Raw genomic sequence first — 24,644 nt, 5'->3', positions numbered from 1 at the left:
ATGGCTTCTAGTTCTTCCCGAATGCACCCCAACGAAGGGGGAGTGCGGGTGTGGCAGGAGCAAACTGTGCTGGTCCCGGGGGGAGCTTACCATGAGGCGTGGTCAGAGTTCGGTCCTGGGTCAAGGGTCTGGAGACTGTCCACCAAGGGCGAAGCGGGATCCAAAGCGAGAAGCCGGGCGGGGTCGGGAACTCTGGAAGAACAGGTCTGGGTACTGGCAGAAACAGGTTTCCAACAACGTTGCTCCTGCAACGTGGGACTGGGCTGCCTGGCCTTTATTTCCTCTGAGGCCAGGGGTGGTCCCGGCCCACAGGTGACCCGCCTCTCCTGGCCTTAAGGCGAGCACTCCTCCTCAGAGAACCTAGTTCCCTCAGCCTCTCTGCCCTGAGCCTCTGCAGCTCAGGAGAGGCTGGAGGGTTACTGGACCCAGGAGCAGCTTCACCTTCCCCTGACAGGGCTGGGAGAGGTGCACCTGCAGGCAATGGGCCCTCAATCACCTCCGGAGCCAGAGTGGATACATCTGGTGTCTGCTCCTGAGGATCCGGCACAGGTGCAGGCCCTTCAGATTAAAGCCCCTGCCCCGGCTCAGCCGGCCCTGGAGGCGGGGACTCCTGTGCAGGCTGGGACTCCTCAGGTTCAGCTTCTGAATCAGACTACCAGGCCATCACATAAACATTTTACATACGTGAGATCTCAATGACTTCGCTTCTTCGCTTTCAGTGTTTCATTTCCTATCTTAGATCCCTGCATATTTTACAGAAAATATACCCATCAGTTTTCCATTATTACATCCATCCAAACTTATTTACGCTGTTGAATTTATCTTAATGCAGACAGCATTTTCAGCTGCACAAAATTATTTTCCATATATTTTCCATATGTTCAGTAAATGTTGTTCAATGTTCTTTAAGTATAAGTTCTTTCTGTTCCCTTATTCTATATGTTAAGTCTGCAAGTTGTGCATATTCTGTCAACTGAAGTTGCCAATCTCCTTTGGTTGGCACCTCGCTCGTTTTCCATTTTGGGGCTAACAAAACATGGGCCGCAGTAGTAGCTTACGTAAATATCCTTTTCTGACACCTGGGAATTTCAGTCTGAATTATCCCCAACAGAAAGGACTCTGGTTTTGGGGGTTAAAGTAATTTTAAACATGTTTTTCAATTAATTATAAATAATTTCCCAATACCCTTTTATGGCCTCGTACTTCTCACTCCCTCTGTGGGACTATGGGCCGACTCCTTTCCCTGTCCACACAGAGACAGGAGAAAACAGGATTATCAACCCTCTTGCTCTCCTCCTGCCAGCTGGAGACATTGTGGGGCTTGCAAGACACATCCATAAATGTGTGGGGGTCTGTTGGGAACACCTACGCTTGGCTCTGGGGGAAGGCATGGGGTTTCCTTTCCTCTCTCCCACCTACTGCTGCAGCTACTACTACTTCCCCTTACTCTCCTGCGTTCGGGGCAGCCTGGCCCAGGGGGATTTCTGCAGAGTCAGATTTGCTTCACGGCCTTGCATACAAAGCCAGCGGACAGGCGGTGTTTCAGCAGCCACGCTGTGGAAAGGGCTGCCTGCCTGGGCCCAGCAAAGCGGCTGCCAGTTGGGTTCCTCCTCTTTGCTGCCAGCTCTGTGAGTGGAGCCCCGGGTTTCCTTTGTGGTGGATTCAGAATACAAGACCCACATATCGACTTTGCTTGGCCCCTCCCTAGGTCTATCTTCCCCCTTTAGCTGGGCTCCAGATCCCATCATCTGCTGGCCACACTGGCTGAGCTCAGGGGAGTCAGGAGTCCGGCAGCCGTTGAAGGTCCCAGGCTCCTCCGGTCCAGACTGTCTGCGATTCGGTCTCAGCTCCTGGAGGAGCTGTCCCATGGCCAACCAACAGAAGTTGCTCTTGGGACTTGCTTCTTGGGCCCTTCCTCTTCTCCTCGGCCCCTGCACCTTTTATCGGCATCGTGGCAGTTGGCAGGAGGGTGGGGAGTGGGGACGGGGCGGGGCGGTTGTTCCTGCCCCACTCGTCACAAGGGTGGCTTCTTCTGCTCAGATATCCGAGGCCTGACAAACGCCTCCCAGCTGGAGCAGCTGAACAAGAGGTGTTGGTATGTCTGCCAAGATTTCATGGAGTTCAAGTACCCGCATCAGTCCAACCAAGTTCCCAGATCTGATGATGTGTTTGCCAGAGATCCAATATATTGCAGGTGAGACTCTCTTGGTGGTCGTTCTGGTTCCCCTGCATCATGAAGCTTGGAGGGAGAAGCTTCTCTGCCTCTCTCTGGCTGCGCTGCCAGCGTGTGGGATCCTCCTTCCCACCTTCAGAAGTGCAGTCCAGGGCAGCTGGTGGGCAGCTCCAAGGTAAGCAGGGAGGTTCCACCTTTCCTGTCCATAAGAACATGGGAAGAAACTTGCTGAAACAAACTAATAGCTCATCTAGTCCCTCATCCTGGAGGCAGTGGGGCCAACCAGATGCCCACCATAGGAAACCCTGAAGCAGGACCTGAGTGCAAGAGCCCTTTCCCCTTGGAGGCAGAGGTGGAGCATAGCCACCCTGAAGGCAGCAATGCTTCTGAATGCCAGTTACTGGAAGCTGAAGGAGGCGAGAGGGTTTGCCTTTGGGGCATCTGCTTGGCCCCTGTGAGAGCAGGATGCTGGACTCAGATTGGCCCCATGAGCCTGATTTGGCAGGCCTCTTTCATGCTTACAAGGCTGTCTTCGACATGGGGCAGCTAACCAAGATTGTGTTCTTGTCTTGACAGGGGAAATGGTGAACATCCTGTTGGAGCAGCTGCCTCTCCTCTTTAAGGCTGTTCTGCACTCCTGCAAGGCCAGCGTGAGCAAAGAGTGAGCAGCTGCCCCTCTCTCCCTCCCTCAGGAGTAAGAGGAGGGGGACGAGGCACATGCAATTGATGGAATGGCTGCAGCTGGGCAGTGGGTAGCCTTGCTGAAATATACTCGGAGTCGAGTGTGGATTTCATGCTCTTTATTCAGCTCATAATAGCGAGGAATGGAAGTTTCCCCAAAACGTCTGCTTTATATACATTATTTACACAATGGGCCCCACGTGATTGGCTAATTCCGGGATTCTCCTGTAGGCCAATCAGGTTGCGGATTCACTTCCACCTGGAGCTGGATTGAGTGGCTCCTGCGGACCAATCAGACTGCTGTATTCTGGATCCTATTGTTCTAGAACCAGTCAGACTGCTGCATTTTGGATCCTATTCAACTCAGTACATAACACTTGCTGTTGCAGCAGGAATATTTGTGGGTTGGTTGGTTTGTTTTCTCTCTTTTTCTTGTTCTTTTTACTCTTTTCCTCTAATATTTATTTCACGACAAAGTTGAATATATGATCTTCAACCCCGTGCACAGCATTCTGTCCAAATGCAGCAATTGAGTCCTCTCACAGTTTACAGAATGTGAAGATGTTTGTTAACAGTGTTTTTTTAGGGTTAGACCTCTTTTTTACCAGGGCTGGAGGCTGGGGCCAATGACTTTAAGACTAGCTCAAGGAGAAGGTGCTGGGCTCCTCTCTTTCTGTGGGGCCTATACCCAAAGTGTTCGTTCGGTTGGGGCAGTCGGCCATTCCTTGGAGGCCGGAATCTGCTCTCCCCTAGAGAAGTGCCAAGTTTGGTGGCTGCCCTCCCCCCCCTCCTCTTCTCAATTGGCTGCCCACAGAGCACCTCAAATACACACCCCACCTGCTTGAGCGAACTCCATCCAATAAACGTTAGATGATCACCAGGGCTAGCTGGCTAAATTAGTCTCTTTGGACTAGTTGCCATTCTTCTCCCTCTCCCCCTTCTTCCCAAAGCTGAGCAGGGAGGCTTGAAATTCCCCTTTTGCCATTCATTTTTTTAAAAAAATGATATTTATTGAGAATTTTAAGGTTACAAAGAAATAAGAAGGAAAAACCAAGAGGGAAAAAAAGGAAAGAAAAAAGTAGATAAAAGTAACAATTAAACAATACAAATCAATAAAAACCAAAGTCAAAAAACAAAACAAAACAAAACACACAATACATCAAAAGCAAAAAGCAAAAATAAACAAAAAATTTAAAAACAAATCCAATATTCCCAGATCCTTAACTGTCATTACCTTATTTCATCGACCTCCTCGCACCTCCCTTTCTTGTATTCTAGTTGTTAATTATCTCAGCAAATCCTTTCCATCTTTCACAATATTCTGTCATTAAATTACCTTAATCTATTTTAACCTTATCTTACCATAAAAAGTGTTAGGATAGATTTATTGCTTTATTGTTGTGGTCCGGCACGCTCCCCTGCACCTCTGCAGGTCGTAAAGCAATTAGCAGAATTGCACAGCAGTTCGTGTAGAAAGGGCAGTCAGTAAATAGGTCCCACACGTTTCTTCTTTCCTAGTAGCACTTTATTTGCTCAGAAGTAGCATATTTACAGTTCTTAGACACCATCTGATTCCAGTTGCATTTTTCGACCTGTCTCTCTCAGCAGCTGCGTAGCAAAGCTGCTTTCACTTTTCACTCAGCTCACAGCATTCCAAGCTGCTTTCGTCACGTCCTGGCTTACTTCCCTTGTAAGCGCCTCCTCTCAGCCTCGAGACACAGAAGGTTAACCCTTCACTACACCCAACACCCCCTCTTGTCTCGCGCCTGAGGGGAGAATCGACCCTTGGTCGTCCCAAACCCAGACCTTCACAAAACTCCCCATGTCTTTGGAAGGTGAGTGGCTTCGTGAACCCATCAGCTAGGTTCTTGGCAGAGGGACAATACTTCAGCGCAACTAATCCCTCCTGAACACTTTGGCACACATTCCGAAAGCGAATGTCTAGGTGTTTAGTTCTGGCCTTGAACTGACCTGACTCTGCCAAACGCAGGCATGGTTGATTGTCCTCGAAAACACGTATCGGCAGACAATCCACTTCGCAGAGTTCCTGCACCAAACAAGCATAGAACTCTACTTCTCTGCACATCTCTGAAAGAGCACTAAACTCAGCCTCAGTGGATGAGAGCGCTATCAGACTTTGGTTCTTGGACCTCCATCCAACTACTGAGTTCCCAAACTTCACCACTAGGCCAGACACAGACTTTCGATCCTCAAGATTAGCCCAATCCGAGTCCACAAAGCAAGTCAGTTTCACTTCTCCTTGTGCTGGCAACCTAAGACAAAAGTCTTTGGTCTCCTGCAAATACCTCAGCACTCTTTTGACGCCATTCCAGGCTTGCACACTAGGGTTTGAAGCCTCCCTGCTGAGCAGATTGGCAGCAAACGCTATATCAGGTCTGCTCCATTGGGACAAGTACAACAAACTCCCTAGGGCTGACTGAAACACTTCAGTATTTTCGAACGCAGCGCGTTCTGCTTGCTGGCTGTCCTTCACAAAACTAGTCTCCATAGGACTTCTCACTCCTGCACAATCACTCATCCTGAACTTCTGAAGCAATTGCTCAATTTTACCTCTCTGGCTGAGCAAAAAACTTCCATCCTGTGCACGCTCAACACTGACACCTAGATAGGTTTTGACAGCACCAAGCTGTTTAAGCTTGAATCGTTTACCTAGCTCTTTGGCAAACTTCTCCGCCTGTTCATCTGTTTCTGAGACGAAAAGCACGTCATCAACCCAAATCAGCACCAGCTCCTGTGAGTCTCCTGATCCTCTAAGGAACAGGCAACTGTCAGCAAGACTCTTCCTGAAACCTAGCTTCTCCAAAGCTTCATTCAGGCACATGTTCCAGTTTCTAGCAGATTGACGTAATCCATAGATGGATTTGTGCAATCTCCACACAACATCCTGCCTTGAGTTCTCAAACCCCGGAGGAGGAATCATGTACAGCTCCTCCTGGAGATCTGAGTTAAGGTAGGCAACATCCACATCAAAGTGGTTTACCTTCCAGCCTCTCTGTGCCGCACAAGCTAAAAGCGTTCTCAGAGTCTCCGCTCGTGACGTTGGCGAATACACCTCCGTGAAGTGTATTCCCTTCCTCTGCGTAAATCCTCGAGCAACTAACCTGGCTTTATACTGCGGCTCTCCTGCGTCAGTGGGTTTCAAGCGGTAAACCCACCTGGAACTCACAGCCTGCTTCCCCGGTGGCAACTCTGTGAGTGAGAACACACCTAGATCTTTCATGGACTTCATCTCTTTGTCCATTGCCCTGTGCCACTTGCCTGCTTCTTCCTCAGGTAAACTCTGAATATCCTCGAAGGATTCAGGTTCACATCTTGCAGAACCTACCCAGACACCTGAAGCGTCGTACCGATCAGGAGGCCTCTTTGTCCTCGCTGATCTCCTCAGTGTGACTCCTGGTGACCCTGCCGCTTCACTGGGTCCAGCTAAATCATCCTCAACTTCAGTGTCTTCCCCCTCTGACCTGCTGCGCCTCTTGGGCCTCACAGCTGGTCCAGCAGGTGAAGAAGGCTCACTCTTTGGCTCAAACTTGACACTTGCCTGAGGAGGTGTTCTAGGTTCCCCCCTCTGAGGGATCCTGAGCTGTCCCTGCCTTGGACTCTGTTGCTCTGGACCGTGGTCCCCAGCAACAAGTTCCTCCTCCTCCTCGTCTGAGTCATAGAACTGCTGTGGAAGCACGTCTGGATTAGCGTGCAGACGTTTCCAACCAGCTTGCTCACAGAACTCAGCGCTATTGCTGATAACCAACCTAGACTGGTCTCCACTTGGGTATGCAAACCTCCAGGCCTTTGAGCCAGGCTCATACCCTACAAAGATCATTCTTTTGGATCTTGGCTCACCTTTCTTGCGTAGAGCCTTTGGAATAAGCACCCAAGCCTCACAACCAAACACACGAAGGTAGTGTACCTTGGGCTGCCTTCCATGAAGTAAGAAATACGGTGTATTTCCTACACTAGAGTTGTACACTCTGTTCTCGGTATGGACCACATATCTCCAGGCCTCCGACCAAAACTTCTGGGGTAGCCCTGCGTCCCACAAGATCGCAGACACAGCTTCCTGCACCGTCCTGTTCTTTCTCTCTGCGACCCCATTCTGTTGCGGAGAGTAAGGAGCGGTCAGTCTGTGGCTAATCCCCTTCTCCCTAAAGAAATCCTGTAAAGCAGAACCAGTGAATTGAGCACCTCTGTCACTTTGAAAACCACGAACTTTGGTGGAAAAGGTTACCTCAACTGCGGTGATCCAATCCCTGATCATTTTAGCCGCCTCCCCTTTCGTTTTCAGAGAGAAGGTCCAAGCAGACCTCGAAAAATCATCAATCAAAAGCAAAGAATACTTCGAACCTCCCAGTGACTCAACAGACATGGGTCCACACAAATCTGCATGAATTAATTCAAAGGGTTCTGTGGTCTGCCTCTCTGACTTTGGATATGAGCATGTCACAACTTTCGCCTGTTTACATGCATTGCAATCTAGAAATTTGTCACAAACATTAAATTTGCACCCTTGTGTCAGCTCTGGTGCTTTCTGGAGAAATCTCCAATTTAAATGAGCGAAGCGTCTGTGCCAAATATGTAAACAACCATTGTGAGGTGCTACATTCACACATTGGCCCTTCGCATCTTCGGTGTCATCCTCTCCTGTGGAAAAAGGCACATTTACAGCAAACAAATTATCTTTAAACTGCACTGTGTACACGTGTTTCCCATCCTTGGAAAATTCACATTTGTCACCTGCAAAAGAAATTTGAAAATTATCAATCAATAGATCATGTACACTTAACAAACAGTTAGTTAAACCGGGCACTGCATAAGCTTTGACTTCATGCTTAAGGAAAGGACAAAAGAACAGTCCTGTTTCTGTGAGTCTTTTTCTGCTCCCATCTGCAAACTTAACAAACTTCTCAGTTTTTACTGTCCTGCAATTCCTCAAAAGATCAGCAGATGGCACTAGCGGGTTTGAGGCACCAGAGTCTATGATTACAGTGAGAAAGTCTTGTTGTTTACATTCCTGGGTCGCCAGGGCAACAATCTCCTCACTACCCCCCTCCTTGGGGCTTCTGCAGATGTCCTCTCTGGTTGTCACGGCAACAGACTCCCCCCGGCAGGAAGACTTGCCCACGACCTTCACAGCTTCCGTAGATGCAACTCTCTCAGTTGCCATGGAGACTGGACTTGTCTCGGCGTTCCCACACAACTCTGAAGCGCTTATCTCTACTTGCTGCAGGTGGCTGACCTTGAAGCCTCTAGCACTTTTCAGCTTCCCAGGCTCCGACTCACGACGTAAACAACTCTTGGCAGCTTTTGGAGAAAGAGGCGTCTCTGAGCTTTCACTGCTCACTGCCCCCCCCCCCCACTGCTCATGGGGTCTCCAGGACGTTTTTCTGCACCCCCTCTGAAGGGTAAAGGGCTCTCAACACTTGGCCTCTCTTCAGGTTCCTCACACAGACACGTTGCAGCATCCACACAGCTCCCAGGCTCAGCAAAAGCACAAGCAGCAGTGCTAGCAACAACAACAACAGTCCCTTCGCCCCCCTGTGGGGGCTCACAGCTACTCCCAGCTGTGTATCGGCAATCAAGAATGTGGCCGGTGACATCTTGCCTCTCCCTTTCGGATGCAGCCACTTCTCGGCCCTTGCTTCCCACTCCAGCTCCACAAGCTTCTTGGAGTGCTAGCCAAGTGGCCTCTGGCTTTCTTGCACCCAGGACAACAGGCACCAGATGAGCATCCACACTTTCTGCCAAAAAAGCAAGCACACGCTTCTCCACTTCACTTTGCTCTGCAGCCCTTTCAGCCTCTGCTTTCCCAGCTGCATTCTGTGTGGGGTGAATTACATTCCACAGCTGCTCCCCCACCAGCAAAAGCTCCACTTGAAAGCTCCACTGCAGCCAATTCTCCCAATTACTCCCATTGAGTCTCTCAAAGGGGATATTGAAACTCTCAAAGACTTGTCCCTGGGGCTGAGCCATTGCCTCCCTTCTGTTGGCTTTTCCCAAAGGGTACTCACTCAGCCAAACTGGGCACTCCGGACGTTATGGCTCTTGGCTCCCAGCCTCCGTCAGCCTCCTCCGATCTGCCTCTTTGAAGTCTCCGGCAGTCGATCAAACTGACGATCAGCAGATAAAACTTCAAAGCCCTTCCTCACATGCTTCACGTTGACCCATAACCATGTTAGGATAGATTTATTGCTTTATTGTTGTGGTCCGGCACGCTCCCCTGCACCTCTGCAGGTCGTAAAGCAATTAGCAGAATTGCACAGCAGTTCGTGTAGAAAGGGCAGTCAGTAAATAGGTCCCACACGTTTCTTCTTTCCTAGTAGCACTTTATTTGCTCAGAAGTAGCATATTTACAGTTCTTAGACACCATCTGATTCCAGTTGCATTTTTCGACCTGTCTCTCTCAGCAGCTGCGTAGCAAAGCTGCTTTCACTTTTCACTCAGCTCACAGCATTCCAAGCTGCTTTCGTCACGTCCTGGCTTACTTCCCTTGTAAGCGCCTCCTCTCAGCCTCGAGACACAGAAGGTTAACCCTTCACTACACCCAACAAAAAGTCCTAAAACTTAAAACTTAAATCTTATTTATACCAAATTCTCTTAACCATTACATATTCTTACATAATTCTTTTTAACATTTCTGCTGAAGCCCAATAATTTCATTCCAACATTTTTCTAATACTCATTAATTTTACAATACTTTTCTAAATGAATTTTTAAAACTTTCTTCCAATCTTCATCCATCGTCTCTTCTTCCTGGTCTCGGGTTTTGTCAGTCCTTTCTATCCTGTCCATCTAGTCCATCAACCTGGTGACCTTATGTCCGAGGCTCTTAAGTCTCTTCCATGTCCCTTCCGCAGGTCTTCTTCATATTTATACCTGTACTTTACTTTGTCTTCTGCTCCATTCACTCGGAGAGACTCCAGCTTGACAATATTTTTGTCCCTTCTCGACAGGTCAGCCCCTTTTCCATAGTCAACACTGAATTCCGCGTGGTATTTGAAGGCATGTTTCAAGGCCCCTCCAAAGTTAAGGGCCCCCACAACTCCGAGCTCCCCCCAGCCCAAAGCCAGACTTGAAAAATCAAAACATCCCTGCATAGGGGGGTCCATCCAGCCCCCCATCTCCAAGCCAAACAGAACTCCATCTCTCCAAATCTGACTTTTTCCAGGTTCATTCGTCAAATCCAACAACTCATGTTCCTGCTGGGCCACAGCTCCCTCCATCTCTGCCACCCGGGGTCCAGCAACAGCCTCCTCCTTCATCTCATCTGTCAAAGCACATTCCTGGATTAATTCCTGAGTGGGTTCTATATAGGTACCCACTGTCTGTCCAAAATTTCCGATCGCAACAGTCATCAAATCCATCTTCTCATGTAACTGTTCCAATAAAGCACTTGTCTTGCAAAAGGCAAGCACCAGAGCCTCCGAGTACATTCTTGTTCAAGGTCGAAGTCTGGTCCCACAATCTTAATCTATTATCCCCAGTTCGGTTTTAATAACAGTTTCACAAGCTCCCTCTAGGGGAAACAATTTCTTTTTGTATCCATCCTTTTTTTTTTTTTTTAAAGCAGATCTAGCAACAAAGTTTTCCTTTTTCGGATATTTTGTCAATATTTTGTTCCTTTTAAATGCGAAGGGGAACAATGGAATCAATATGTTTCTCTTCTTTTAACTATCTGTCAAAAACGTTTGTCCATAGTCAATGAACTTCCCCAGAACGTCTGTCCTGACACCCCGCTCCCAGGTTCAAGACGGTGGAAAACTGCCTTTCTTTACTCTCTCTTCTGCAGGTTTAAACAGTCTAAAAAAGGTTCCCCCCTCTTCTCCTGCTTCCAAGGGGGGTTCGGTAATTTTAAATGATGAAATTTTGGTCCTTTACAGACGACTTTCTAAGCTCTAGCTTGCCGTGTCTTTGCTTCAATCTATCTACAAAAAGCGGAAGGCGGACTTCCTGTTTAGACCTTCCCGCTTCAGTGCCAAATTAAAAAAATTCTTAATCCAATTTCGCGTTCTACTCACGGGCAGTTGTTTAAAATCCAATTGTCCACAGGAAAAAGTCAGCGCTCTCCAGCAACAGCAATGCGGCTTCACTCCGTGAAAGAAGCAGTCGATTCAAAGCACCGTGCCACTCACCCCACGTCGCTCCGGATTCCCGAAAACCGGGTTTCCCCGCGAGTAGGGGGGGGCACAAAGGTGCCAGCCGAATCCCACGTCCACAGGCTTCTCCCGCCTGTGGTTTTTGATGGGTCTCCGCCTCGCCGTGGCGGTTCAGACCCTGTTTTCCACGGAGCGGATTCCTCCCGATCGGAGGAAATCCGCCATTGCCAGAGGCACCAACCCGGAAGTCCCCCCTTTTGCCATTCAGTGGCATTCCTTCAAACCAACATTTCATTTTGTTTTTGTTTTGTTGCTGTTTATAAACTTGAACTACTTTTTATTTTAAAATATTTTATTTCTAAATAGGAAAACAACCAAAAAAGGGGTGGGGTGGAGGGGGAGCCATCAATACCCCATCACTGTGCTGTCACCGCCTGCTCCCAGCCCCTTGGCTCTACCAGCTCGGCAACTGTGATTCTGTAGGGACCAAGGTGGCAGTGGCCTTGCCCTCTTCCTCAGGCAGAAGGGGAAGAGGGTGGGGGTAGTAGCTGAAGTATGACACGGATATTTTCCTATCTCAGGTGATATCAGTCCAAAGTAATGCTCCATCTTGCGGCAGTAACCTGTGGGGGTTCTCTGGGTTCTCTTGTGAGCACACAGAAGCTCAGGGATATGTATTTAAACTGGACCCAGGGAACACCCCCCCCGCCGCTGCCCCAGCAGGAGGGGGCTCTCTTTCCCTTGGCCTACTTGGGGCCTTGTGCCCCCTGGGATCCTTTGGGTGGCCAGGGAGGCCTGGGGAAGAAGCCACTGTCTGGACTTGAACCTGCCCTGCTCGGGGCACCCATTGACCTAAACTAAGCCGCCTTTGCGATAGACACATTCTTTCATTCTTTCTTAAGTATGAAAATGTTTTGTACTAGTTTGTTGATAACATTATTGACTCAGTTTCCATAACAAAACTACCTCTTGTGTGACATCCTGTTTATCATCTCAAAGGGATTGTGTGGGGGGAAAGAAACAAAAAGAAAAGAAAAAAAGCACACACTCACCCCATTTTGAAAATAACTAAAATAACCCTTCTTCCTCTTTGTATGTGTTTCCGAGTGGAGATGCAACAGGGGTTTGGGGGGAATGCTGCTTTGTCAACTTATCCAGAGATTCGCTAGTCCTCATTGCTGCTGCAGGAGAATTCTTTGCCCCCCTCCCCCCTTGGGGCTGCGTCAGAAGGAGGTAGCAGGCTGCATGGGGGATGAATGAAGGGAAGAGACACCTGGAATCTTGAGCAGAGCTGTTAGGGAAGAGGCCATGCTGTGTCTGTGTCCCCAGATGCAAGACTACCACCACCCTGTCTTCTTCAGCAGCACATGGAGCACAGGAGGACTCTGGCCAGTTCCTGGTGTTCCAGAAGGAGAGGGGGTGCTCTTGGCAACCTGAGCCCAAGGCTGCACTCATGGTGTAGCACCCTGCTTGTGGTTAACGCTTAGCTGGAATGAAATATTCAACGCAGCAATAGAGAAATTAAAATAATGATTTATTTGTCAGACAAATAAATGATAGGCACACTGGTATATGGTTACCAAAGCTCTGCCCACTCCAGCCCTGATGGCCAGCACTTATATTTCCTCAGCCCAACCCCCTTGCTCCTCCTTTGGCTGCCTCTGTCCAATCAGCCTGGTTGAAATTCCTATTGGCTGTTTGCTAGAACCAATCATAAAAGATACACCCATTTCCTATTACCTTTTATGGGAGACAAAGAGCTATATTTCCTTCTATCCATAAATGGCAGACAAGTAGCCATATATCTTATATTTGCCTCGACAAGGCACCTTAATTACCAGATAACCTTTGGCCCCTGTTGCCCCTTTATTCCAAAACAAATGGCTAAAACAGATGGCTCATGGTATTAAATTCTGTCTAAACAGAGATCTTGGGTTCACATTCTCACACACCATGAATGAAATAAGAATCTAACATAAGAATCTAACATTTCTTACTTTCTAAATCCTTTGCATAATTACATTTAAGCCAATAAATTTCATACATAACATAGATAGCTTTTTAGAAGAAAAGGCCTTTTCAAAGTAAAAAAGGAACTCAGTAAAAAACAGCTTCAAAAGAAACCTCTTCAGTTTACACCCCCCTTTCCCAGCCAGCTGCTTTTCCCATTAGCTCTTGCCCTTTAACCTTAGGAAAATATGACTAGAGTCTGATGGGAGGCACATAGTATTATTTTCTGTTAAACAATAAATCTTACTATTTACCAACTCTTAATTAGTGTTTTTGCAGCTTGATTATATTCTGTAATATGTAGGGTCAGTATAACCTTTGCTCCCAGCCTGTAATTCCCTTTTACAACTTTGAGAAACTCGTCTCCTGCTATAAATCAGGGGGGCCCTGTTCAGGAAGATAAACAGCTGCCAGAGTACTTAGCCAGCTGGTTTCTGCCTGGCATGAAACATACAAACATTTGCAAATATATTTTTAAGCTCATTTTAAAATACAGGCCTTGATCAGATGCCTCAATGGCTCCTGCCACTTCCTTCTCCCCACCCTGTTGACGTTTTGACCTGCATCTCCATGCCCCCCCACCCTGCCCTGGGCATCCTGGGACTCTCCCAGCCAGAGGGAGGAAGGGAGGGGCAGCAATGCCTTGACCAAACAGTCTGCAACATGTTTTCCCTACAATCCCTTGTAATAAATCAGGGAAGCAGAGTGTCACTGCAATTTAACAAATAGTGAATGTTTAGCTGTTATTTTTCAACATGCCTGGAGCTGGAGCATCTGCACTGCAGGGAAGCCACTCACCCAGCAGCGCCTCCTGCCTCAGGAGGTGTTGACAACGACAGTGTTCTGACCGGATGTAGTGCTGAGCATGTGGTGGGTGGGGCCGGTGCCCCTTGCTTTTGCCCAGCAGCCTCAGCTCCGAAGTTCTACTCTGCGACTTGACTACCTGTGGAAATGTGACCAATAAGTGTTAAATGCATGTTTAGCAAGTGTTAGATCTTTGAACTAATAAATGTGAAATGGTTCTGCACTGCTTGGTTCTTGAGTGTCCTTTCTGCTGCTTCCTTCCATGTCCCACAGGTGCCCCCTCCACACACACATGCACACCACAACCTGGCAGTCAGTGTCCATGTATTATGGGAGGGGGTGCTTGGAGCAGGGGGTCTCTGCAGGCCTTGAGGCTGAAGGAGCTTTCACCAGCACTGGCAGGATGCATCTCTGGCAAGCTGGAAGCTGCCTTTGGCCCTGACTGTGCCTGCACAGTGCAGCACAGCAGGGTAAGAGGAGGCCAAAGAAAGATGGAAGCATGCCTTCCACCCAGTCCCTTTGGACGGGGCTGGCTCCCCTTTCTCCTGGTTATCCAGGGGGTAGATCTCAGCCCAGGCTTTGATGGGGAGGTGTTGGGAATGAGCAGCACATGAAAGGAGGTATGAAAGGAGCGGGTTCTTTTAGCCCCTCTTGCCTTAATAGCTGCCAAGCAGCCAGAATTTTTTTCCCCTTTTACAAAAAAGCCAGTGAGCAAACAAACCTGACTGCAAAAACAGCCTTGACCAGAGCACTGCAGAGGGAAAGGAGAGATCAATTAAAGATATCTTGTGCTTGATGAGAGAGCGGCAAGCCGTGAGGAGGGACTTTGTATATTTAGATTTCTGTACATCCTGGCGTGCACACATCAGAGCCCATTCAGCCAGGAGCAGGTGGCACACTCACAAAGCCATTGTGCGCCTGTGTGTGTGCCTGCCTGCCACACTGAGATGGCGGTGACAGTGTCACTGAAGTCAGCAGCTGCTGCTCCCCCCCCCCCCGTGTCCGTGGGCTGCGCTGCCTCTCAGAGCCTTTCCCTGATGCTTGGTGCTTCTGGATTGGCCTAGTTAATGGACCACATAAATGCATTTGGGTTCCCTTTATTTCTTTCAAAGCAGCTAGTGTATGAAAATCCCTGCTTGCTGCCAGCTGGGCCTGTGGCCCTTCCATGGAATTAAATGTGCCTTTGTTTTGCTAGGTCCCACATTCAGGTCCCACGTTCCCTTATCAGCAGAATGTCTTTCCACCCTGCTCTTTGGAATTAAGTTTAGCCTCATGTTAATGGAGAAAGACGAGGGCTCCCTTGGACAAAAAGCAAAGACACCAACCAGGAAAATTGGAGCAAAACAGCAGCCAGTAGGCTTGGTCTTTATTGAAACTGTCGCGACAGGACTCCAACTCACAACAAGGCGAAGCAAGATGGAAGCCCCGAACAAAAGAAGACCCCAACTTTTATTAGCTCCTAATCCCCCATGCTACACCTCTAAGACTACATCATTTCTACATCATGACTACATCATTGATGCATCACAAAAAGGAGGGGTTGAGTACATTCCAGAGGACAAAGAGGACTTCACAGTTTCCTGCTCCCAGAGGGAAGGGTTGGTCACTGTCCTTTGTTCTAGTCCGTACTGAATCCACTTCCATATGAAGGTTCTTTGTAAGTGAAATGGTCCACTGTCTGGCACCATCAATGTTGGCATGTCAGCTGGGGTGGGCTCGCTGTGGACGTGTTGGTACACTTGGGGGATTATGGCTGCCCTATGTCAAGCCTCCCCCCTTTGATAGTCCTTCTTCCAAGGTGCAGAACAAAAGTGGAACGGTACAGATCCGATGTACAGCTGAATTTCTATGAATTTATAACAGAAACACTACAGAGGTAAAAAAACTTTCACTCAAAGAGGAAAAACTTGGATACATTTTGACAGGATCAGTCGCGGTCAATTAAACCCGGACATGGGTGGCACTGTGGGTTAAACCACAGAACCAAGGACTTGCCAATCAGAGGGTCGGTGGTTCGAATCCCCGCGATGGGGTGAGCTCCCGTTGTTTGGTCCCTGCTTCTGCCAACCTAACTGTTTGAAAGCACGTCAAAGTGCAAGTAGATAAATAGGTACCGCTCTGGCGGAAAGGTAAATGGCATTTCTGTGTGCTGCTCTGGTTCGTCAGAAGCGGCTTAGTCATGCTGGCCACATGACCCGGAAGCTGTACACCGGCTCCCTCGACCAGTAAAGCAAGATGAGCGCCGCAACCCCAGAGTCGGTCCCAACTGGACCTAATGGTCAGGGGTCCCCCCCCCCTTTACCTTGTATTAGCAGCTGTCAATAGTCATTGAGAGGTAGACATCAGCACTGCAGTACCTGTTTGGCCACCACAAGGGGCGCTGTTTGGTTACACTCATTGGCTGGAGCACAGCGCTTCATTAGAATAGGGAACTGGTCTACCTGTATTGAAAATAGCGAACAGGGTTCAGTGGGGATAGACTTATGTTTCAAGCACTTCCTTATTTACGGAAGGCCTTTCAAATAAAGTTTATTGAGGGAAGTTGTGTGTGTGTTATGTGTGTGTGTGTGTGTGCGTGTGTGTCGTGCTTGTGCAACTGAATGGTTGGGGGGGGGAGCTTCCGGGGTGGCGCCATCGGTAATGGCGGATTCCCTCTGATCTGGAGGGAACTGGCTCCACGGAAATCGGGTCTGCACCGCTACGGCACAGCGGGGACCCTTCAAAAATCACAGGCGGGTGAAGCCTGTGACCGTGGGACTCGGCGGGCACCGTTTGCGCCCCCCAATCGGCAAAGGAACCCGGCAACGGGCTCTGGAGCGGAGCGGGGAAGTGGCGCTGTGCTGTGAGTCGTCTGCTTCTTCCGTGGCGTGAAGCTGCGCAGCTGTTACCGGAGAGCGCTGCCTTTTTCCTGGGACAATTTGGCTTTGAAACAACGACCCGTGAGTAGGTTAACTTTTGAATTAAAGGAACTTTACAAAATTTTTGATCAATTCGGCACCGAAGCGGAGAGGTATAAACAGGAAGTCTGCCTCCCGCTCTTGTAAACAGAGTAAAGCAATGAACTTGAAAGCGGAAGCTTTAAAAGACGTTGGAAAAGGATTATAATTCGAGCATCAAAACTGTGATTTTCCCCCCTTGATTGCAGGGGAGGAGGGGGGAGAAGGTTTGAACGTTATTTCCCTGAAAAAAGAGAGGAAGAGGAGACAAAAACCACCACTTAAAACCCTGGAACGGGTTCCCAGTGACAGTAAGAGGCTGTATTGGAAACTGCGCTGTCACTGAAAGTACTCTTTGACAGTTAACTCTGCATCTGAGATACAACTTTGTTACAATATTGCTGACAGGTATCTCCTGGTTTTAAAGTAACAGACTGAGATAGAAACTGTTGTCTTTTTGGTGAATTGGTGGCTAAAGGGAGAAGTTAATTACTATAAGACATTTTTGACTGTTACAGTGTCCCCCTAGAGGAAGCTTGAATCTGTTACAACTGCAGCTGGCTTAAGGGAATTTTCCACTTCAACTTCCTAAGGGAATTTTCCACTTCAAAACAACTCTGACTCTGATCGTGAGACTGACCTTGGGTTATATCTTGAGGGTTATGGCAGATGGGAAAGAGAAGATAGATTTGTTACAAGCAACGAGGTCTGGCAGAGTATTTCGCACAGACGGTGGGCTGCAAAGAAGGGCTTCAACATCTGGCCCTCCTGGTTTACCAACAGCAACCTCATCGGCACAACCTAAACCCAAAGGTATGGCAGCTGACGATGCCCTGGCTCAGGCACTGACGATGCCCTGGCTCAGGCACTAGCTAAAATTAATGAATCTTTGGAAAGAATAAGTAAACAAGTAGCCGAGGCATCGGGTAAAATTGATCAAAATACAACAAGTATTAATCAAAATACGACAAGTATTAATAATTTGGGACAGAAGGTAAATACTAATACAGAAACTATTCAGAAACTATTACAGGAATCCACTTCGACACGTAAGACAGCCGAAGAGGCTAAAGAAATTGCTACTGCTACAGCTACTGTGGTAGAAGAGAAGATACCACCGCTACATAAACAACTTGAAGACCATAAGTCAATTCTGTCTATGATCGAGTTGAAGGAGAAACAAGTGAATTTAAGGGTCAGGGCTGTACCTGAAGTGGAGAAAGACAATTTGATTGAATTTCTTACGCAGGAATTTGCAGACTTTTGGAACCCAGATTTGGGGAAGGACAGTTTCAAGATAGTGAGTGCTTTTAGGCTTGGAAAAGGAGGGAGAAAGAACAGGGTGAGAGACTGTTTGATCACCCTCCGAACAAAAGAAGAGAGAGATAAAATCTTGAGCCTGCATTTCCAGAAGACCTTGGAAATACAACAGTCAAAAGTGGAGATATTCGAAGAATGGCAGATGAAGGTGATCGACTACATGGAACTGGCGGAAATGACTGGCAGAATCCGAGACCAGAGAGAAGAGTCGGTGAAAGAAGACTGGAAGAAATTCAAAGACTATTTACAGAAATATTGTAAAATTAAGGAATTTTAGAAGGATGTTGGATAGAAACTAAGAGGTTTTTAGCTGTAATGCTTTAAGAGATATGAAAAAAGGTTTGCAACTAGGTAAAAGTTTAATGGTAAGGATTTGCTGAACTAACAAATTGAGCTGGAATACAAAAAAGGGAGGTATGAGGAGGTCCGGGGAAATAAGTATAGGGAAGATAGGTTATGGAAAATTAATGTCCCTTTAACTGTTTTATTTGGTATGTTTCTTTTTATTTTCTACTTTTTTGGTTATACTTTTTAAAAAAATTGTTCTTCTTTTTTCTGTATTCTGTATTTTTTTTTTGTATTTTTTGAAACTTTAATAAATATCATTTAAAAAAAAAAAACAAAAACAAAAGTGGAGATATTCAAGGATATTCCAAAACATATTTTGGACCTTAGGTCCAATTATAAAGATTTGGTTACCCTGCTGAGAAGCAATGAAATCATTTTTAGGTGGGAATTCCCCCAAGGCCTATCCTTTAGCTATAAAGGAAAGAAGATAAAAATAAGATCAGAAGACGACAAAGAAAAATTTTGGAGAGACCACGGAGAAGACCTGCAGAAGAAAGTTACAGGAGAGCTAAGAGCACTTGTAAGAGAAACTTTAGACACACCAGATTTACCTCTGGAACTAAAAGACCGCCTGAAAAAGGTGATACCACTGACAGAACAGGAACAGGCACTGCGTGCTGTTGGAGGAGAAGTAAAGTAGCTACATCATGGCTCTGCAACGACTAAGTTGGAATTGTAATGGCTTGAACTCCCCCCAGAAAAGGAGATCTGTGTTTCATTTATTAAAAAAGGAACAATTGGACTTGATTTGTCTACAAGAAACACATATAACAAGGCTACACAGGAAATTATTGATTAATAAAAGACTTGGGCAGGAGTTTATTTCATCGGACAAGGTTAAAAAAAAGAGGGGTTGTGATTTATGTAAAGGACAGATTATCACCGAAATTCGTATTTAAAGATGACCAAGGAAGATTTGTGGCAATTGAAATTCAAACACAAGGAGAAAAATTTTTGATAGTAGGAATCTATGCACCAAATGAGGGGAAATCTGATTTTTTTAAGAAGTTGCATGAGACCCTGATGGACTATCTGGATTACAACATGATTTTGATGGGAGACATGAATGGAGTGGTATCTACACATATGGACAAGGCACAAAGACAGGTAGTCACTAAGGATGGTAGACTACAGAAAACTTTTTTTGAGATGACAGACAACTTGGACTTAGTTGACATTTGGAGAACAAGGAACCCCATGGCTAAAGAAGGAACCTTCTTTTCTGAAGCCAAAATGACATGGACAAGAATTGACCAAATATGGGTAACTAGAGGAATGGCACCAAAGACAAGAAAAGTGGAAATCTGCCCAAAAACCTGCTCCGACCATAATGCTGTCAAGATGGAAATGAAACTAACACCAACTGGCTCCTTTAGATGGAGGATGAATGACACCTTATTTAGAGATGAAGAAGTGCTTAAGAAGGCCCAAAAAACCTTGAGAGACTATTTTGAGATAAATATGAGCACCAATGTGGAAAAAAGAGTAATCTGGGACGCAAGCAAAGCGGTTATGAGAGGGTTCTTGATACAACAGAATGCATTAAAGAAGAGAATCCAAAATGAGAAGAAGGATAAAATATTGGAGAAAATAAAGGAAAGTGAAAAAAGATTGAGAACAAAACCAAAGTCTCAAGAGATTCTGAGAGAAATAAAGTTATATCAAGTGCAATATATGAAAATGATGAATCAGGAGATAGAATGGAAAATTAAACAAATGAGACAAAAGACATTCGAGTCGGCTAATAAATGTGGGAAATTGTTGGCTTGGCAAATGAAAAAAAGACAAAAATTAAATACAGTTACAAATTTAGAAGTGGATGGAAGGAATATACAGAACCCAGCTGAGATTAGAAATTGTTTCCAGAGGTACTTTAAACAACTATATACACAAGGGCCACTGAAAGAAACTGATCTAGATCGATTTTTGAAAACAAATGGATTACAAAAAATCTCTCAAGAAAATAAATTAATGTTGAACTATAAAATAACTGAACAGGAGATAGAAGGTGCCATTCAAAACAGGCAATTGGGTAAATCTCCAGGACCAGATGGACTGACTTCTAGATATTACAGATCCTTGAAAGAATGGCTAGTACAACCCTTGAAAGAGGTCTGTAATGAAATAATGGAGGGGAAAAGGGCACCAGAGTCATGGAAAGAAGCTTATATCACACTTGTACCGAAAACAGAGACTGAAAAGACGCAGCTTAAGAACTACCGCCCCATATCATTACTTAATGTGGATTACAAAATTTTTGCAGACATTTTGGCTAAGAGACTGAAAAAAGTGTTGATGGAAGAGATTCATAAAGACCAAGCGGGCTTTCTCCCAGGAAGACACTTGTCTGACAATTTGAGGAATATAATTGATATTTTGGAAAAACTAGAAGTGAACATAAATACTAAAGCAGTTTTGATATTTGTGGACACGGAGAAAGCTTTTGACAACATTTCTTGGAGTTTTATGAAGAAGAACCTACAGGGTATGGGGGTAGGCCAAGGCTTTGAAAACGGTATAAGTGCAATTTATTCAGAACAAAAGGCTAAATTAATTGTAAATAATGTGGTGACGGAAGAATTTAAGATAGAAAAAGGGACATGACAAGGTTGCCCAATTTCCCCACTGCTTTTTATTTCGGTCCTGGAGGTTTTGCTGAACATGATTAGAAGGGACCAGTTGGTTAAAGGTATACAGGTCGGAGCCAAACAGTACAAATTGAGAGCATTTGCAGATGACTTAGTACTGGCGTTACAGGAGCCAGAATCTAGTACTAAAAGGGTTTTAGAACTGATTCAAGAATTTGGTCAAGTTGCAGGGTTTAAATTGAATAAGTTAAAAACTAAGGTTTTAGAGAAAAAATTAACACCAATGGAGAGAGAGAGGTTTCAGAATGTGACAGGTTTAACAGTGGTTAAGAAAGTTAAATACCTGGGGATTAACATGACAGCAAAAAATGGGAATTTATTTAAAGATAACTATGAAAAATGTTGGGCTGAAGTGAAAAAAGATTTAGAGATTTGGTCAAATTTGAAGCTTTCACTGCTGGGCCGTATTGCTGCGGTAAAAACGAATGTATTGCCTAGAATGTTGTTTTTGTTTCAAACATTGCAAATTGTGGACAAAATGGACTGTTTCAAGAGGTGGCAGAGAGATATTTCTAGATTTGTCTGGCAGGGCAAGAAGCCCAGAATAAAATTTAAAATACTAACAGATGCAAAGGAAAGAGGTGGATTTGCCCTGCCAGACCTTAAACTTTATTATGAATCAGCAGCTTTTTGCTGGTTGAAAGAATGGCTGCTTCTTGAAAACACTGACATTTTGGATCTAGAAGGTTTTAACAATGTATTTGGATGGCATGCATATCTGTGGTATGATAAGGTCAAAGCACATAAAGCATTTAAAAATCATATTGTCAGGAAAGCTTTGTTTAATGTTTGGATAAGATATAAGGACTTATTGGAAAATAAAACCCCAAGGTGGCTGTCACTGATGGAAGCGAAAGCTCTGAAAAAGCTCAATATGGAGGTCAAACGGCCGAAATATTGGGAAATTTTAGAACAAGATGGAGATAGATTGAAACTGCAGAGTTTTGAAAAACTAAAAAATAAAGTTCGAGACTGGCTTCATTATTATCAGATAATGGAGGCATACAATTTGGACAAGAAAATTGGCTTCCAGGTGGAAAAATCAAAACTAGAAACAGAACTGTTAGAACCCAAAACTAAGAATTTGTCAATAATGTATAACTTGCTGCTGAAATGGAATACGCAGGATGAAACGGTGAAATCTGCTATGATTAAATGGGCACAAGATGTTGGACATAATATTATGTTTGCTGACTGGGAACAGTTATGGACCACAGGTATGAAGTTTACGGCATGTAATGCCCTAAGAGAGAATATTATGAAAATGATATACAGGTGGTACATAACCCCAGTCAAGCTTGCAAAAATCTACCATTTGCCCGATAATAAATGTTGGAAATGTAAAGAAACTGAAGGTACATTCTTTCACCTTTGGTGGATGTGCCCAAGGATTAAGGTTTTCTGGGAGATGATTTATAATGAATTAAAAAAGGTATTTAAATATACCTTCCTGAAGAAACCAGAGGCCTTCCTCCTGGGCATAGTCGACCAATCGGTGTTAAAGAAGGACAGAACTTTCTTTATGTATGCTACAACAGCAGCAAGAATACTTATTGCAAAGCATTGGAAGACACAAGATCTACCCACACTGGAGGAATGGCAGATGAAAATGATGGACTATATGGAATTGGCGGAAATGACTGGCAGAATCTGAGACCAGGGAGAAGAGTCGGTGGAAGAAGATTGGAAGAAATTTAAAGACTACTTACAGAAATATTGTAAAATTAATGAATGTTAGAATGATGATGGATTGAAGTTAAGCAGTTTCTAGCGGTAATGGTATAAAAGAATATGGAAAAATTGGTTTTTAATATCTAAAAATTTAATGTTATAATATATCAGGATTAAAGATCAGGATTAAAAAGGAGGGAAAGGAATCGCTGGACTAATAAATTGAATTGGAATACAAAAGAGGGAGGTATGAGGAGGTCTGGGAAACAAGTAAATGTAAAAGAAGTGATGAAAAGATGGAATTGTTTTTAACTGGTTTTTCTTTTTTGTATTTTGTATTTTGTGTTTTTCCTTTTTACTGTTAATTTTCTTTTTAATGTAATCTTTTTCTTTTGAAATTTTAATAAATATCATTTGAATGGTTGGGGGGGGGGGGATTCCTGCAACACTCCGCACATAGGAAGCTGCCATTGCACCATCTGTGCTGACTTGCAGCAGGCAAGGTAGTTAAGCAGGGTCCTCTCCCTGTCCTGCCTGCAGAGGCTTGTGACTCAAGGTGTTTTATCATGGGGTCTTCTCTTAAGCCCTTGGATGGCAATGGGCCCTTCTTCATTGGAAGCTTTTAAACAGGTAGGGTGGCCATCTGTCAGGGATCCTTTAGTTGTAAGGAGAACTTGCTGGATCAGGCCAAATGAGGCTCATCTAGTCTAGCATCCTGTTCTCATAGTGGCCAACCAGATGCCCATTATGGGAAACCTGCAAGCACAAGAGCAACACACTCCCCTCCTGTGGCTTCCAGCAACTTGTAGTCAGAGGCATCGCTGCCTCCAACTGTGGTGCTAGAGCAGAGCCATTCTGGCTAGGAGCCATTGATAGCCCCCTCCTCCATGAATTTTTCTGTTCCTCTTTAAAGCTGCCCCAAGTTGATGGCCATTGCCACCTCCTGTAGGAGCAAATTCCATAATTCTCATACAAGTCTGTGATCCTAAGTCAGACTTCTATGGTTGCACAGCACAAGATTCTGTTTACATGCTCCCTCCCAGAAGACCAGCCAGCAATCTTCAGGCCAATCCCAGGCTACAGATCAGCAGCCATGCATCCAGGTTGAGGGTGGATGTGCTGTGAAGCCACAGCCTGTTCTCCCCAGAGAGCCTTGAGGAGTCTGCATGGGTCTGATCCACCTGCAGCATTGACAGAAGAGTGGTGGTGGTGACCTGATGCTTGCTTTCTCCTCAAACTCTCCTGCTAGAGTGAGGGCTGCCCCCACCCCAGCAAAAGCCAAGCACTGCAGAGGAGGGAGGACTTGGGAGTGCACAAGAGGTGTTAACACTCTTTGGCTTGATCTCTTTAGGTTTCAGAACAGCTCTCAGATGCAGGAACCTGTTCTTGACTCCTCCAGGAAATGGGAATTCAGCAAAGCCGGATCTGCCCCAAGCAGGCTGAACTTTCAGAAATTGTTCCCCTGAGAACAAGGTCCCCAGCAAAGCCATTGTCATGGAGATGCAAGACTTGCATCTCATTTTTCCAGTGTGTGTGGCTGGCCCCCCACTCAGTGGAGGAGCCACAAGTGTAGCACACACTTGGCAACCATGTTAGCAGAGGCTCCTAGTCTGTATTCAGAGGCAGACCTTCCTCCTCCCTTGCCCAAGATTGCTTCCCAGGAACCCTCTTGCTGTATAAAATGCTTTGTGCCCTCTTCCATTTGAAAACCCAAGGTGCTGGTGTCCTGGACCGCCTGAGCAAAGTTTTGAATTGAAGCAGGGAGAATCTAGATGGCATAAAACTGGAATTGGGGGCCAATGGCTTTTGTGTGAGACTTTAAGCAAAGCTTGGCTTTCATCCAGCTGCTCTTTATTGTGGTGTGTTTGGACAGCAGCTGGACCCAAGAGTCCATGTTCTGTTTGCATAATGTGTGTGCATGTGGGTGAAAAGGAGGCTGCTCCCC

The 24,644-nt window shown here is 45.8% G+C and overlaps 1 pseudogene across 1 annotated transcript; it reads left to right on the top strand.

Annotated features, from left to right (window-relative positions):
• LOC308467679 lies at window positions 1-24,441 on the top strand (annotated as a pseudogene). The gene is made up of 5 exons (XR_013991564.1): window positions 1-42; window positions 1,428-1,628; window positions 1,728-2,194; window positions 2,750-2,834; window positions 24,051-24,441. The product of XR_013991564.1 is annotated as an uncharacterized misc_RNA (transcript).
• The last annotated feature ends 203 nt before the right edge of the window (window positions 24,442-24,644 follow it).

The sequence above is a fragment of the Podarcis pityusensis genome, assembly GCF_964106645.2.
Source record: "Podarcis pityusensis genome assembly, chromosome: W".
In the NCBI taxonomy this organism is placed as follows: domain Eukaryota; kingdom Metazoa; phylum Chordata; class Lepidosauria; order Squamata; family Lacertidae; genus Podarcis; species Podarcis pityusensis.
The sequence above is the reverse complement of the archived record's forward strand: the minus strand, read 5'-3'. Positions and strand labels throughout refer to the sequence as shown.